The 15,875-nt window shown below is 42.2% G+C and overlaps 1 long non-coding RNA gene across 1 annotated transcript; it reads left to right on the forward strand.

Annotated features, from left to right (window-relative positions):
* Positions 1–2,802: 2,802 nt before the first annotated feature.
* LOC129381859 (uncharacterized) lies at positions 2,803–9,627 on the forward strand. The gene is made up of 3 exons (XR_008609983.2): positions 2,803–3,795; positions 4,852–4,932; positions 7,473–9,627. It is a non-coding gene; the product is annotated as an uncharacterized lncRNA (long non-coding RNA).
* Positions 9,628–15,875: the final 6,248 nt, after the last annotated feature.

Below are 15,875 nucleotides of genomic sequence, written 5' to 3' on the forward strand. Positions count from 1 at the left end.
CAATAGAAAACAAAACGTAGCGTAATCTTCTGCTTCAACCTTAGGTGGCTGGCCCCGAACATGGCAATGTATCATTCATGCACGCTGAGCAAAGAACACATCGTTTTGCTTCTAAGAGAACAGGCCGCCGCAGTTCAAAGGAACGCGTAGCGAGCGCTCTACTTTTTCACTCGGAGTGGCTCCACCGCGCGCGCGCGCGCTCAAGATCGCGGAACAACACAGCCCTGGAGAAAGCTGATCCGTCCAGCGAGCAAAGGCCAGCCGAGGGAGATCGTGTGTCGGCCATCTCGCGTCGCCACGAAAACACGACAGTCGTTCGTCATGCCTTGGATATAACAACAAATCCTCCACGGTAAGTGAATTCTAACTGAGGTGCACATTCTCCGTATGTTATGCTATCGCCAGGAAGTCGTCGCTGCGCTTAGCCGACGCGATTGACAAAGGACTAGGCGTACGCGCTGTCTCTCGATGTCAATCTAAAAAGCCAGTCGTCGCGATAACTGCATGTGATTTTGTCACTTTGCCGTTGTCTGTAAGAGCTTTAAAAATCGCAAACGCTGCCAGAGCTATGGTATGTTCAATAAGACGCCAGGCGAGAGGACGCCTAAAATGGTTAGTTCACCAGCCCGTGATTCCGAGCCTATGCGGAGCGTGATTAGCGTGCGTTTTGTGTGTTTGAATTTATTCAGTTTGGCAGTCTACTGTGTACGGAACGCTGTTGAACTAAGGAATCACATAACAGAAGGCGTCATTTTGCTGGCAGCATGCTTTTTTTTATAAATAAACCGCGCGCTTGACGGTGTCTCGCGCAGAGGGAATCTGCGACCACTGAAGTTACGTGCAGCACCAGTGCTAGTTAGAAACTTTGCCGCAGGCATTCAGCTGCATGCTGCAAGAGGTCAGTTGGGCGCGTTATCTTGAACTTACTGAAAACGCATGAGGAATCCATGTTTTATGCTGAAAAAAGTATAAACCCCATATAAGCGATCTAGCGCGCGGCAGCTACAAGCGACGCGACGGAGATGGCTGTCGCGTTCGCTCGTCGCCTACAAGTCGTACTCCGTGCGAGCGACGATTTTGAGCGACGCCTCCCCGGTGTTGCCGGCATGAGGGTTGCAGTCACGCGTGACGCGTGCTTTAGTAATTTACGTTGATGTATTTTACTATAAAAAGTAGCATAAAATATTTCCGGAGGTCTTGCAGTACGTTCTTATCCTTGCACGTATAAAAATTGAATCATTTGCTCGTTCCGCGCGACAATCGGTAGTATTTGAGCGATGTATGTACATCCAGTTCCGGCTTCGCGCTATTGGCTAGTCGCTCATAGCACTTCTGGGCGACGAGCGACGATTTCTAGATTTCCAGAACCGAGTCATCTGTTCAAGCGACGGCCCGTTTTGTCGCTCGAAGCCGTCGCTCGTCGCCGTCGCGCACTAAATCGCTCTCACAGTGTTTATCCCTAAGACTGAACTGTTTTTGCTCATGTTGAAATGGTGTGATTATTGGTCTGGTTTTGTCTCCTGTTGCGGTTTTCGTGCACGGTGCGAAACTGAAAGGATGCTTATGGTCTACGAACTCGGTGAATTGTCGAGCAGCTAGTTACGCATCGGCATCGAATATAACGGCTGCTGTGTGGAATTACAATTGCAGGGGCGCTTTCCATACGCTTATTGTTTTGGACATGCCTGTGCATTTGCTAATATGAGTTGGCGTGTCAGAGTTATGTCATATGAACAGCTAAATCAGCCTTCCTCTGGGGGTTACAAGCGTAATGTGTGCATTTTGCTATAGCATGGCAGATCAAGATGTGTTTATCGCTTGAATATTTTTAGTAGAGAAATAAAATATCAAAATAAAATGTTGCTTTAATTCCGTGTTACCAGTCTGTCGTACACAGAACAATAGGTTGGTGTAATAAACTAATAACTGCGGTTTAACTGCAACTTTTAAATGCCTACAAGAATCTAAAATGCTAGATTTCAAACTGCAGCAGTAGTCGGGTCTGTCAAAAATGAACTCCACTGCGCACTTCATGCATGAAAATAAGTTCATGCCTTTTAGTAAGCTTAGATGCAGGCCGCAGTGAACTTGTTAGTATTGAAATGTGGGTATGCTTGCCATAACAAGCCTTGTTGCCCTTTTTTATAGGCACATCCATATATCCATTGAGCTGAAGGACAATATTTTCATCCCTACTGAGCATCATGTTTGCAGCTATAATCCTCAAATTATGGCTTCAGCAGTGGCACAACCAGGGATGGTGCGGGGGGGGGGGAGGGGGGGGCACACTGGGCACGTGCTTAGGATGTGTCACAAGTGGTGTTTGCGATACACCAGACTCATGACAGACCTATGACGTCCGAAAATGACCAATATTCTATTCATTAGCAGGAGTATTCTAACATTCATGAAAAACAAGGATGAACTGTGGTTTATTTGTTTTTTTGCTTAAATCTAAAAATTGAAGTTAGTTTAGCAGTTGACTGTTGCAGTCATTTGGATGTTTTGCATGCATTTCACTAGGAAGACTGAGAGCTAAGACTTTTTTATTGCCATGGCCTTGACTGTCTTGATGTTGTTTTGCACCATGCCCTTGTGTTGACTTTTGCATACGATATTTTTCAGGCACCCGCTTTATATAACGCAAGAAGGCAGCTGCAAGGACACGGGGATGTGAAAGAGCCAGTGCAGCGCGACTTCACGTAGTGCAGAGGAGCCAATGCCAAAAAATCAAAATACATTGGCATGTTATTTGGACAAGAAAACTAGTATGTGGGTATATTGGGTGTACCATTTGACCAAATGTCAACAAAATCGATACAGTATGTTACACGAAGATGAAAATTCTCACGTGCTCCAGGCAGTCATCTTAACATGGTATATTTATGTAATGTCTCTGATTGGAAAGTCAAATGAAGTATGCTCTCTGGAGACAAACACATTGCAGCAAGTGTCATTGAAAAGTTAAAAATGTGTTTTAAGAAAGCTGATTAGTTCTGAGAAGTGACTGCTTTTTGTCTTGCCTCTCAACAGATATATCCATGTGATAAAAAAATAGTGGTACAATGAAAATGCATATTTGCTTAGCGACATGATACATACTTGCAATGAGCACGGTGCCTGTGTTTACTATAAAAAGCAACAGCCCATGCTTGGTTAGGTTAGGCCCACTACAACATGCAGGCATGGGTGATTGGCGCTTTTTTTATTTCTGTGTCGTGCGGTTTATTGACGTGCGTATAGGTGCAGTGGCACGCAGTATGGCTAGTACAAAAAAGGGGGGGGGGGCAGATATATGTAGCTCACTGTACACGACACAGGGCAAAGGAAATCCGTGTTCAGTAACTATGTTAAATGCCATGTACGTAAATTTTACAACGCTACTCGTTCGAAGCGCGCACAGGTGCATATTGAAGAAAAGTTTCCAGGGTAGATAATTTAGTTCGTAATTTACACTAATTTTGCTCTAACCACGAGACATAATAATTTGAATATACTGCACGGAAAAACCTAGAGCGAATTAAATTGTGTGTCAGCTTCGTGTGTATACATATAGTCTTTCCTATGCATTAGGTTTTTTGCGTAATGCATTAGCAGTTGACAGCCTATCTTATGATGTGTACTCTGTTTACAGTTGTTTATTAGTTTACTCGTTTGTTTTGCGACTGATGAAATGCCGGCATATATATATTTTCCACATTTGACATAACCCTGTATGTTTTGCAGGGACAACCCAGGACGTGCATTTCTCAGCACCCAGTCAACTGCCAAAAGTGACTCAAACACAGGCCACCAGTAAGTGGACAACAGTTGCAATTTCACATTATGCAGTTGGCGGCTGCCTTGTACGGAGGCTTTTTTTTTTAATGAGATGGTGATGTCGTTCTAATGTACATTTTCACCACAAAGGTGCGATCATGTCTCACAGAGGCATATATGGTTGCTATTCTCTGCTAGGGACGTGTTCTCGTGTTCGTGAAGCATTTGTGTTTGGCAGTATTGTCGCCCAATGAGTTGGATATAAACACTTAACTCGCCACTGCCGGCAAGTAGTTGCGAGAAACGCATTATGACGCTGTAAAGTTATTTCATTAATTTGAAGGAAAGTTTCGCAGCAGGAAAAAAGGTTGCTATTCCAGGTAAACATGTCTTTTTCTCACAGGTTATTTAGCCAAACTGTGGATGCATGAAATTCGTGACTTATGAATAGATTTTAATTTATTCTTTAGTAATGCTTCTAAAAGAGACTAGAAATAGCATGTGACTACCTCTGCAATCAGCAGACCATACATTTACAGTCATAAGTGGCAGTTCCATGCAGTCTGGCACTTTATATAACCTTTCCTTTCAGCAACATTGGAACTGGTGGCTGCGTTTTCAGAAGGAGAAGTGCACTTGACACTGTATATGAATGTGTGAATTCGGTTTTCTTTGTATGTGTCGGCTCACTGACAAACAGTGCAAAAATCTGTTGTACCATGAGCCTGACGACGCCTTCTGGTGCTAGAAATGCGGCACTGCGTATTTTATAGTACTGCATGACATTTAAATCAAAGCTACCACATAAAATGATCAAGAAAACTAACCGCTGTTATAGCTGTTTTCCTCAAAGAACGCTTGTCCTTTATGGGCTGTGTTAATTTGAGCTCTCCACCGATGTTTCAGTAGTATTATCCCTTAGTGAGTGAGAGATTGGGGGCAATTAATCGTGTTAGTGTTTAAGTGGTGTCCTAATTATGTGCATTTGTTCCAACAAAGTTGTCTAGATTACTTTATTGTCTAGTGTAAAGCTTATGAAACCATCAGCAACTACTGAGTTGCTAACGCGCATATGGATTTGTCACTATACAGGTGGAACTCGGCTGTACCACTGCAGTGCTGCGGAAATTGCCTTCACCAGCGGCTTTGCAATAGCTGTTTCGCAGCATGTCGGTATGTGTTAATTTATAATTATGTTGGGATGGGCTAGTATTATGGACCACTGCTACTCTGTATTGTGACAGATCCATATGATAAGGGATGTAATGGGCACAGCGAAAACCTTTGAATTTTTTACTATGGTACATAAACAGGCTCTCCTTTTCGTCACTGGAGCAGGAGAGAAGGGCATGCAGGCACTCCTGAATGTACATATATTTCAAAACATGAGAGAGAGACACACACACACACACACACACACACACACACACACACACACAAACACACACACACACACACACACACACACACACACACACACACACACACACACACACACACACACACACACACACACACACACACACACACACACACACACACACACACACACACACACACACACACACACACACACACACACACACACACACACACACACACACACACACACACACACACACACACACACACACACACACACACACACACACAATTAAACTAAAGGCAGGGACGTTCCATCTTTCATCTTGAATTGAATTGTGCAGCGCAAAAATACAACACAGACCACAGAGAAGCACACATGTTAACAGGTTTGATACACACATTAGTTCAACAGATTTGATACTTCAAGTGTGCTATTTTACACAAGGGGGAAGGGTAAGGGGAGAAAATCTGAAAAAAAAGTGGAGTGGAAAAAAAGGAATCGTGCCAAAAAGCATGAGAAGCATCGCGCAGCCAGGATCACCAGCAGGACATCTAAAAAGCACTCTGATAAAATTACATACAGGACAACCTTACGTATAGTTTGTTTCAATCAACTCAGATCACATGCAGCCATTACTGCAATCAAGTTGTTTCCTTATGTCATATGAGGGAATGATGTGGTCCCAAAAAACTGTTTAGAGCTGAAGGATTATGTTCCATTCTAGCCTCATTGCCTCCTTTTTTATCATATTGTTATCAGCTGCTTATGTTAGGGACAAAAAGAAAAAGTACGAACTGTTTCCCGATTCGCCATTCCACACAACATGTATTTGTGACTATATGTACATGCAGATGATCCATAGTTGAAAATATTCAGTACAGTAGAATCTCATTACAAGATGCACTTGGTTGTAAGAGACATCTGAAAATGGTTTGGTTGGTTTTCCGATGTTTGCCACGTTAACAATACTGTATACAAGAGACACCTTTGTTACTAAGGGTGACTTTTTAAGTATTCACTACATCGAAGGGACACAACCCAGACACATTCACTTTGTGCACCTTGTGTGCTCCGAAGGGCGTAAAGATCACGCAATCCTTACACAAGTCAATCGCGCATGTCTCTTTTAGCATGAACCAGAAAAGGAGGGTAACGAGGACAGTGCAGGGCAGAAAGTGTCGGCAGTTGAAGCTGACGAGCGTCTAAGAGCACCTCAAAGGTATAGCGAGCAACAAGGCTTGCAAAGTGAAGTGTTTAAATTCCAGAAGTTGGGAAGGAAGCTAACACAATCTACAGTCACTAAAAAGCTGTGAATGTCTTCTATAAAGGGCCCTTAAACCACAGAGGTTGAAATTTAGTTGCGGTGTTGCAGTTCTACACAATAAGGCAATGAACAGGTAGCCACGAGAATTTTTCGAAATGGTGCAGTAATAGTGGAGCTACGTGTGTTTGATTATTGAAAAGTAGTCCCCACTCATTTGACTCTTTCATCTGGTACACGCCATATGGACAGTATCGTCTTTTCCTTGCCTAGTACACCTCCAAATGTTACGGGACAGGCCAACACCAACGAGCTCTGTTGCTGCCGCGCTGGCCCGTCGTCCTGCGAGGGGTGGCCCGGAACTGTATGGTGACTCGTGTTGAAGAGCCTCATAGGGAGACCCTTCTGTTGGCGTTTCTGTTCTTTGCCCCCATTGGCTGCCCACAATGGCATCGCGCGCAACGCGACGAGGAAGAAGGAGTGTGTGTATTTGCTTGCAGGCCTTTCCGGCAGTCGTACACTTTCGTTCGACCAATCGACAGCACCGGAAACTGGTGACATCATCAGAGACAGCCTGGTGACGTGAGGACAAACTGGGGGGTGCAGGATAGGTCCAGAGAGGCGCACGGGGTCATTTTCTTCATATTGTGGTGCTCCGGCAGTGCTACGCACTCTGGCATTTGGCTTCGTCGATCGTGACGGCATTCTGATTTTGATACGCGTGTTTACTTGAAATGTTCAAAAAATGTCGAGAAGTGGTTTAGGGGCCTTTTAAGCCACCCTGAGCATTTATTCCTTCAGATATATCAAAACATACTTTACTGACGATGCATAATAAAGTGATCTAGTCGGGCTCCTCAGTGTCTCAAAATTTTTGGTTTCAAGAGACATGTTTCCCGTGCCTCTTGAATATCTTCTGATGAGGCTTTACTGTAATATACACAAATAATTGTGTAACTCCTCCTGCAAGTATTATTCATTAAGCCCGGTCACTTATGTGCAAAGCTTGTGGTTAAGTCTTGATGTCCGTACTTTTTAGAGCTATGTTTATTAATTCATGCTGTTCTTATTGGTTCTTCGATGCAGGAGACAATGCCTACGAAATTATTGGCCCTGATCATGAGAGCCCTCAAGGGGCAAACAACATCTCTGTTGCAGAAGTGAGCCCGATACCACTTGGAAGTTACCATGACAGATGACACGGCAGCAATAGATACAGAGACTGCCATGTCTACTGCAGCTGCAACAGTGTACGAGGCAAGCAGCAGCGCGTCAGCATCAGCAGCAGTGTCAGAAGGAACCACACCAGGCCTGGTAGAGCAACATGTGTGCTATCACTGACTTTTTTTGTAGTGGATACAACTCATTTGCTCAACATACAAAAGCTTTTCACCACGACAGTGAGCCAGTGTTATTGTGCAGCAAGTGCAAGACTAAGTTAGGTGTTATAACACAGTACAAGCATCACTTTAATATATGCAAATGCAAACATATTACAGTTGTTGCCTCCCCAGCCAGCCCACATAGTGACAACAATGTTGAACACATGGTGGGACACACCTCTCCCCCATTACAAGATAGTAGAGACTGTCAGTGTTGTTGCTAGATTGACTGGTCTTTGTAGGCAACTAGAAGGACAACACAGGTGTCATAAGATCGTTGTTGATGTTGTTGTTGAAGAGGTAAAAAAGAAGTTTGATGCAGCTGAAGTGCCAACTGATATTGAGCAAATCAGAAGCAACCACCTGAGAAAGCAACACTATCGAAATTTGGGTATCTATGTGCCGCCAACTCTGGTAAGAATGGCATAGGACAGAAGTGTGATGAAAATCACACAGACACTGCTGTTGCATCACTGGCCACAGTCAGCAGCGACTTGTAGGGCAAGAGAGTCAACTGAAACTAACATTATGATATAGTGTCATGCTCCCATGTGACCACTTTTCAAGTTATTTTGCAAGATACAGCTCAACCTCCAGAAACGAGACTGCAACTTGTCTGTAAAAAAGCTTTCACAAAAAATTATTCATAGTACTATTAACATAGCAGTATCTTTCTTTTTGTGTCGGTTCGAGGTTCCCGGCTGTCCATTAATGCAAAAATTGAGGAAAAAAAGAACATGTGTCGTACTTACACCTTTTTAACAAGTACGAGGGGGACAGAACTTTTCTAGTCATGCATCTTCATCATACTATCAAGTTTTTAAATGCCTTTTATAATTATTATTACCAGTTATATCTGAGTGCATTTTTTGCATGTAGCAAGTGTAAAATCAGGTCAGTTGGATCAGATGCCTTATCTGCAAGCGAGCCCTATATTCAAGAAATTTGAATTAAAATAGTTACGTTAGAGACGCAGTCTTTCAGCACTTTATTGCCTGTGGTTTAAGCATTGCTCAATACTTTTGTGGGTGGCGATTTCAACCGGCACAGCACTGCGCTTTGCCACAGTCACATTTGTCTTCAAAGCGGTGTTTACCATTTGTGTTGATCTGTTTGTGTATGCATAGAGCAAGTTTTTAATTTATATTTTTCTGCATTCTTGTGCTTGCACCAAGCTTGTATAAGGCAGTTACAAAATGTGGGTCACTATAACGAACTGTTCTGTTGAGCTTACACTTGCAAATAATCGTGTTCAGATGGCCGCACTTCTATGCGGGTGCACCGCTAGCTTTGTGTATGTTCTCATGTTTGTATAAAGATTATATAAGCTAGTTAGAAAATGTATGTCACTAAGCATTGTGATATTCTTTAAAGAACTGCTTGGTTGGTTTTACACTTGTGAATTAGTATTGAGGCGGTGGTATTCCCATGTATGCCCACTGCTAGCTTTCTGTGTCCTCACGTGTTTGTATTAAGTTTCTACAAGGGAGTTACAGCATGTACATCACTAAGCGCTGTGATATTTTTTAAAGAACTGCTTTGTTGGTTTTACACCTGTGAGTAATAGTACTCGGGTGGCACTAGTCATGTGTAGGTACACAGGGACCATTTGTATACATTATGCTCATGTAAAGCAGTTACAAAGTGTATGTCACTAATTACTGTGATATTTGTTGAATTGCTGTGATGGTTTTACACATGTGAATAATAGTGGTCAGGACACAGTACTTGGGGTGTATAGTTGAATTTATACACTGGCAAGACATGGGCTGTATACGTACCAAAGAAATGTATGTCACTATATTGTTGTGATTATTACTGTTTGGATTTTATTAAACTGTAATAAAATTGTTTCTTGTATCTATTGAGGTATGGCAATTTGTCATGCCACCAAACTGAGGACCTGAACTTGTGCATACAAATAAACAGCTAATTTAAGAGTATACTGCTCATATTCTGCTAAACCAGTTTAACAAATCTTGTACTACAATGCTGGAAAAATGACAGAGCTGACTCGGATGTACAGAAAAAGTTCTGCACTGGCTGAAGGACTGCCCCACACTGGAGTTCGTAATGTTGCGTTTATTGGAGTAGAACAGAAAGTGCACTTCTATTAAAAATGCGACAGTCGGTGCAGAAACATCAGGCAGACGAGCGGATGTGGCACATTTTTTTCAGGGCCCTCCATGCCTACTACTGCATTTCTAGTCTTCCTGTGCTCTGCGTATAAGCCCCTGTTCAGCCAAGGTTTTTACTCCATAACAGTTGTTCTACTGGGTTCGTAGCAATATTGAAGAAAAAAATTCGATGGTTTTCACGGACTTTCGAGGCCCCGACACAGTAACTTCAAGGACCTCGTGCAATGTGTGTAGTAGTTTGGACAGGCAACAACTTGTTCAAGAACACCGTTAACTTTAATGCAAACAAAAGAAAACAAAACAAATCGCATTTCAGTGATTTCAAACATTTGAAAGACTGCTAATTTGCCTTTCACCGCCCACCACTAAACGCACGCAAGGAAGCATTTCAAGAAAGCGCTCAAAGTTTTTCTGCAATAGCACAATTAACTACTTGGACCTGCAACATTTGCAGTTTTTGAATACTGTTTTGTTTGACAGTGTATGTGATGTCATCTGTTGCCTCAGCTTTTTTCACCATCAAATAAGCAATAGTCATTTCTAATTTCTTTTTATTGTGTCTGTCGCTCTCAATTTACTCTTCACGGCTTCTCTTCGAATGCCTCAACTGTTGAGCTTCCTGCTTCTGCTCCTCCAAGCACATTTGTCGCCGGTTCCATGTGCATAAAACTGGTATCTGCAGCTCCTTTGTAATTTCAACTTTAAGGATGTCGCTTTCCTTCTATTACCTCTAGAGACAATTTTCTGTGACATGCGAAAGAGTGTCACAGAAGGGAAAAAAAGCGCTTGGCAATGTCTGCTAAGTCTAGCCAAGTGTACAAGTTTAAGGACTTTCCAGTACTTCTAAAAATTCAAGGGTTTTCAATGCCTTGAAAATGGCATTTTAGAAATAAAGGATTTTCAAGGATCGCTACAAACCCTGGATTCTAGCACCTAAATAATTTTACAAGCTTATTTTGGCATGGAGTTAGGAAATTCATGCTTTCTAGCTAACGCTGCACTATCTCTGTACAGTGAAGCCACGAGAGCGCAACTATTTTGGAGTAAAGAAAAATACTGAAAGCTTTTAATACCACTCTTCTTTTTTTCTATGGAGCTTCGTATTGCCTAGTTAAGTTTACGAATGTGCCTGGTTTTGGCGGGCGTTTCTTCGACATTTTCTGGAAGAAGCAGATGTCTAGCCCCCGTATTCAGAAATGTATCTTAATGCAAAGCTCATGCTTGACTTGATATAAACGACGCCTGGTGCAAACGTGCCCCAATACGCTCACTGCCTTTCTTTTGGTGCGTTCACGACTTGCGTCGTTTAGATCAAGTCAAGCATGGGCTTCAAGTTATGATGCATTTCTGCATATGGGGGTAAGCGTGCACAATTCCGGGCAACGCGCTGTGCCATTGACACTGAGAGAAAACGGGGAAAACAGAGTTAACCACTTATGCTCCTAAACTTTCGCGTACCTGTGGTGTGCGTGTATCGTGGAAGAAGAAACAGCGCAAACACAAGGACGAAAAAAAGCATCAACCACACCAGCGCTTCGTGGTGTGGCATGTTTTTGCGTCGTCCTTGTGTTGCGCTGTTTCTTCTAAAATGCTCAACCAACTAGCCGGCAAGTCCATCCTGTGCATATATAAATTGAACACACGCATGAGTGTAGATGGTCTTCGAATCTTTTAGAACGAGCACTGCCAAAGGATACGAGCAGTGCACGCGTAACAAGTGGACACATTAGTCATTTAAACATGCGTGCCAATGCATTTGACGCGGCTATCGGCATAAGCAGTCTCCAAATGCTGGAATGCACGCGCTTCAAAACGCTAACGATCCGCTGCTAATGCTGGACAACAGCTCACAGCGGACTGAACCAAACTCTAAACTAATGCACTTGAAAAGAACGCCTACACGGCAGCGTGAGGCACGTCGAAATGCCTGGTACTGGCGTCGCAGTTGCTCACCAGTATACGCGCGAATTAAATTCACATACGTGGATGGTTGGCGCAATACTTTGTATCCGCGTATTTTGGAGAACATGGACTGGAGAAGCACTCGATCATGAGCTGAACGGCACATTTGTTATTTTCCTGCGGTGACGACAAGCCGTGAATAGTTCTCACGTTGTCGTCTACGTTGTCTTCCTTCGTTAGTTGTAGCAAGGAATGGAAATGATGCAAACGCACACGTATTCCAGTACACAACAGCACAGCACACTGCAGAGAAACCCCACGCACCACAGCCGATGCATCAAATACGTTTGGTATATATATAACCTCTAAAAAAACACGACTGGGCGTGGCGGCGCTGTGGTGTAATGGTTATGATGTGTGTTTTGAATTGTACAAATGCGAGTGTACGCGGGTTCGAATTCACGTGATGTATAGAGCATTGTGATTCTTGATAAGTATGTGATTTCCTTGACAATTGTATTCTAATTAGATTGTGTGACTCCTGATTGTGAAATTTGCGGAGATATTTGCAGATTAAGTGTTAATTTGCTTTTTTTTTCTCCTCAGTGGCGTTCGTGACGCATACGCATAGGCCACTTCAGAGCAGTCACGCCTCACGGTAGGCAGCAAATAGCCAGGAAAAAATGACTTTAAAATCCTGCATAACTTTGCTCACGCCTATTCTGAAGGCCGCTTGGAATCGGGCCAGTGTCTCTGAGGAGCCGCCTAGGGAACAGTATATCAGCGGCCCTAATTTGTTCTGATTTCCTGCCTGCATGCGTGACCAGGACTTGGCTAAGAGGGTATTGGGAAGAGTACTAGCACTCTGTTCTGAAGGAGTACAAGCACTCTGTTTGGGGGAGTAGAAGTACTCGGTCTGGCGGTGTACTATTAACCCTGCGGGGAGAGTATTAGCACTCTGCGGAAGAGTACTAGCACTCCCTGTGGGAAGAGTATTATCACTCTGCGGAAGAGTACTAGCAATCCCTTGCGGTGGAGTAACAAAACTCTGTCAGGAGGAGTTGACCTACTCTCTCTCAAAGAGGGTCGATCTACTCTCGAAAAGAGAGTGAAATATGGGACAAGCAGCTACTCCCTCAAAGAGAGTGCCCGGCACTCCCTTAGTTTTTAGAGTGTATAGTAACAATAAAATTTCAGGTTTAGCACTCGCAAACTATTTCAATAAGTACTTTGCAAGTATAACCGTGCCACAGCAAACTCGGCCTGATACGTCATCGTTTCTTTCCGTTTCTAACAGCTTATTTTTCAATCCCACTAGTGAACTTGAGGTATTTAGCACTATCATGAACCTTAAAAATAGTTAAGCTCTTGACATTGATGATATCCAAATAAAACCTATCAAGTATGTTTTAGTATACATCACTCCCGCTTTAACGCATATTTTTAATCTAGCTTTACAGTCTGGGGTGTTTCCAGAAAAGATGAAAATAAGTAGGGTAACTGTATTTTTTAAAGGAGGCAACAGAAACGACGTGTCAAATTACAGACCCATCTCAATCATTCCAGTATTTTCCAAAGGATTAGAAAAGATTATTTTTTCTCGCTTATCAACTTTTTCGACGGACAAAACATTCTATCTAGTGCTCTGTTCGGCTTTCGTAAAGGTAGGTGAACAGAAACTGCTTTGTTGACACTCAAGGAACATGTACTAAAAACATAGAACGAAATCTCTTCACATTGGCACTATTCATTGATTTCAGTAAGGCATTCGATTGCATAAATCATAAGATGTTGCTACGGAAATTGTCACAAAATGGCATTAGAGGTACTCATTTAGCGTTATTTGAGTCTTACCTTACTAATCGAAAACAATCAGTATGCATAAAACACGAGAAGGTCCTATGCTTTTTAACCTCTACATTAACGACATTACTAATATTGATACAACTGTAAAATTTATCGTGTATGCCGATGACACTAATCTTCTCATTTCTGGTCCTAATTCACAAGAATTAATGGGAAAATGTAACTATCTACTCAATAAGCTATCTGAATGGTCAGTCGTTAATTGCCTAAAAATAAACCCCACGAAAACTAAAGTAATGTTATTTCGCGCAAAAAATAAAGGTATTACTAGTAATCAAACCTTAGTGTGTGCTGGTAAAGAACTGCAAATTGTGGATGAACATCAAATATAAAGCGTCACTATTTCTTCGTACCTTACTTGGGATAAACATATTGAAAATATCTGCACAAAAATGTCTGCTATCACAGGCGTTCTCTCTCGCTGTCGGCGTCTTCTTCCAACCAAAGCAAAACTGAACATTTATTATGCCTTATTTTTTCCCATTTAAATTACTGTAGCTTAGTGTGGCCGACTACAGGAAAGACAAATATTATGAAAATCCTTTCTTTGCAAAAGAAAATGATTCGGCCCATTGACAACATGGGTTATCTGGAGACAACGCGCACAGCGTTCTTAAAGCATAAAATTATAAAAATAGAATATTTCTACACATTTCGCCTTCCAAATTCATTTTATTTCTCAAATAGTGCCTTCAAACATTTTCTAGTATCTACTGCATCTTTGGCACCAAAATTCAATTCTTCCAATACAAGAAATAGTGATACATGGTATGTTCCGTGGTTTCATAATAAATATAGCCTACAGTCATTAAAACATAATCTACCACATATTTTAAATAAATATCAAGGTACATATACCTCTTCATCGAAGGAACTGCGAATGCATTTTGTAAACATGTAATCCGTGATTGTTTATCGTTCTTTCAGAGAAAACTGTACGTGTTGCTGATTTTGTAACCCATACACATGTATTTCTGTCTTCTGGTGTATCGAATGTTTTTTCATTCTTTAGTCTGTGTTATCTAGTGTCTATATCAGAGCGAATTGTATTAGTTTTGTTAGTAACCCTTACACACATACTTCCATTTTTATGATGTATCAAATATGTTTTTTCTCTTAGTCTTTATATTATTTTCGGTCTTGTTATTGTGCATTTATGTAATTAATTTATTCTGAGTGTCTAACAATGTTACGATTTTGATGCAACCACCATGTATGCCTTGTAATGGACCATCGGCCTAGTCAAGCTGTTTTCCGACAGCTTTTAGCCTTTGGTATCCACCAGAACACTTGTAATTCTGGAAATGAATTGAATTGAATTGAGTCCACACTATTTCAATGTACCATCATTTTAACAAATAAAAGATTTGATTTCAAAAGCTATACATTTTCCATCGTTTCACAATGCTCAATGCTCAGCGGTAGAGTATTATGCCTTTTGATGGGACGATCAATCAGACAATCGCTGGACACATACTGAAGGCAAGCAAGTAAGTCATCCGTGGAGGTTGGACGGTGTACACAAACATCTCTTTGCGATTTGTTAGTCATGCCTTAAATTATCAGCGGAAGGATTGCAGACTCCGCTAAATTAGGGTCGCCAATGTAGAGTAAACGCCCCTTCTCGAAAAAATAATCCATGACTTCCTTCTGTGTCTCTGAAAGCTATTGCGTCATCCAATCAGTCAACCGGATTTCCTTCAAAAGCGGAAAGAAAACTATCTTTCCATTTGTGCCATGAATGACGGCATTGACTTTCGATTTGCATGTGCCACCATTTTCTGGAATTACCAGATAAAAAACGGCGCATGTCACAGACTTTGTCGTCCAATGACGTCCAGGGGTTTTGCGCACATGCGTATTCATAAAATCTGAGCCACAAGTTGGCGGCATTGGACGCCCCATCAAAACTACCAGGCTTAAGATCTTGTCTATGTGGCTTCTGTGCTCTTAGTGAGTAGCAAACTGCTTCGAAAGTCAGACGCTGTTGCTCATACTGCGTGGTCTGCTGCTGCAACAGCGCTTTCAACAAGGCTTTATTTGCTCAGTCGCGTTCTTGGACTCTATTCTTGAATGTCCCGGAAACATAATCTCAAATTCAGACATAGAAGCATCGATTCGTACCGCACCTTTCTCAACGAGAGCCGCATCGTTCAGTTCACTCTTCCCAGTGATGATGCGAAGGAGTTCCGATGAAGTCG

This window comes from Dermacentor andersoni, chromosome 10 (assembly GCF_023375885.2).
Source record: "Dermacentor andersoni chromosome 10, qqDerAnde1_hic_scaffold, whole genome shotgun sequence".
NCBI lineage: Eukaryota > Metazoa > Arthropoda > Arachnida > Ixodida > Ixodidae > Dermacentor > Dermacentor andersoni.